This window comes from Cnephaeus nilssonii (genome assembly GCF_951640355.1).
Source record: "Cnephaeus nilssonii genome assembly, chromosome: 7".
Taxonomy (NCBI): domain Eukaryota; kingdom Metazoa; phylum Chordata; class Mammalia; order Chiroptera; family Vespertilionidae; genus Cnephaeus; species Cnephaeus nilssonii.
In genome coordinates this window covers 51867031-51869530 of record NC_137078.1, presented here as the reverse complement: position 1 = coordinate 51869530, position 2500 = coordinate 51867031, and positions in this window count along the sequence as shown.

Below are 2500 nucleotides of genomic sequence, written 5' to 3'. Positions count from 1 at the left end.
TAAAGTGAAGGAGGATTTGATGCAGATGTCTTTCAGGTGAGATAGAAGATCCTATTTTTCCCACTTCTAGATTAATGTAATGAAGTGGTCAATCAATCAATCAACAATTAATCAATCAACTCACTTTTCCTGATAATCACTGTAGCAGATGGTGATGAGAAATGAAAACATACACCTGTAAGAGTTGTCTCTTCTTGATAGCTGAACATTACCTGATATTTTATATTCAAAAAATACTTTGATTATTCATATTAGTTTTTCCTTTAAGCCAAATTTTGAGAAGTGTTATTTCTCTGATTGCCATTTTGGAGGAGCAAACTGTTTCAGGAAGGTTAAATAATTTGCCCAAATATGGTAAGAAACTTGATGGCAGAAGCGTGCAGCCCATCTGTTTCAGCATAGGTCATTGTGACAGGTGTGTCGTCTAGATTTCTCATTTTCCTCAGAAGAGAAACTCAACGATACCATGATCACTTCTGATATCAAGTTTATACTTTGTGAAGGTCAGTAAAAGCCCATTTTATAAATTTATATTAATTTATAAAGACGATAGGAGAAAAGACTAAGGGTTTTAAATACATATTTCAACTATAAAAATTTTTTGAACATAGAGTTCAGTTTGAATGCCATAAAATGTCTTCAGGAAATAATACTAATTATGGCTAGCTAACATGTATTGGTAGTTTATAAAGTAGCATTCAGTACGTCAAACACTTAAATGACCTTATTTGAATTTTATTAAACACTGTGAGGCGAGTACTGTTATTATGAAGTGAAAAACGAGGATGTATGCAATTTCCTCAAGGTCTCAGATAAAAGGGCTGGAAACGGGGGGAAAGTCTTTTTATTGTTCTAAAGACCAAATGCTTAATCACTATAGGATATTACTTCAGAACCCACTATGTTTCAGATGATACGCTATGTGCTGTTTCTAAATATGGGTCTTACACAGATAGAAAAAGCACTTGTTTATATATGTAATAATATTATGATGGACAGAGCTCATAGTACATCAGAAATAAAGCCACAATTAGTCAAATGAATCCTTTGCCAGGCCAAAAATTTGGCACAACTTCAAGCAGATGATAGCAAAATGTTTATTCAATATATAACCTGCATTGAGACTGAGTGCTGCACAAGATCCGTTTTGGGAGAACTTGGGGCAATATTTGTTCTCTGCATTGCCCAGACCCCAAATTTGTACCCTTGCCCACCCCCCAAAAAAAAAAACACAGAGAAAAATACAATTAATCAGAACTACCATTCTTACCATTGCTTTAGGGACTTTTACTACCTGTTCATATTGTCCATAGCCTCCTGCTGACCATCCCCACCCAAAGCAGCTTAAACTTAATTTTCCTTCTACTCACATAAGTCCTCTTCCTGAGAGGAGGCTTTATTCAATTGATGTAATTCCAGTGATGCATAGTGCCTTTGTAGATTAACACTTTGGTCAAGAGTCTGCTTGATCCACATAAGTATGTTTCTTTTAATAGGAGGGACTGTGAAGACTTTCCTAAGATGTCACACCCATCAGTTAAGGTAGCACTAGCTGCTTTAACAACAAATAATATAATGCCTTTACACAGTGAACACTTATTTCTTGAATACATAAAATGTAAATGATATTTTCTGGTTGGTGCGTGGCACACATTCGAATGAGGGCCTTTTCTTCTTGTGAACCTGCAATTATCTAAGCGCTCAGATCCTCGAAATCCATCCTGCAGATAGGGAAGAAAGGATGCGGGGTGGGGTGGGAGCATATCCCTTCACACTTAACCACTTTGTCAGCGAGAGGTGACATCAAGCTGCTCCTATCCCATTGTTGGGAATAAGTCTCAGTACCTCACATAGATTCAAATGGGGCTGGCACATGTTAAAGCTGGAAGGCCATCTCCTTCTTAGCAACAAGTCAACACTACGAAAAAAGAACGGCACTTAAATATTATTTCTGCCAAAGGATGCAGAGTGGCATGAGATGATTGGATATTTACCAAGTGAAGAGTAGAGGGCAGGGCATTCCAAGGAAAGGGAACAGCATGCTCAAAGATTGTGAAAGCATAATTATGTAATATTGTTACACAAGTGGGAGCTCAGAAGAGGTAGTCACTAATTCCAAATGGGATTCAACCAGGAAATATTGAGCATTACACATGTGCTCAGCATTTTGTAGCTGGAAGAGAGAACATGGAGTTTACTAAAATGTAGTCCCTGCTATAAAGACATGTCTGATTCCTGTGCAAGAGGCAGAGAGTCAACCAACTATTATTCCCAAAGTTCCTTCTACTTTTGATTTCTAATACATTGTGAGTTACTAGTCAATGTTAATTTAACATTTTGAATTCTGGGAAAATTCTGAGCTATTACTTACTTAATTTGTCAAAATCTCACTAAAATTGATTTTTAGCAAGAGAAAAGGGAGAAAGGCCAAAGAGAAACATTGATATTCATCTGTGAGCTGCCTCCTGCACACCCCAGGAATTGAGCCTGCAACCCAGGC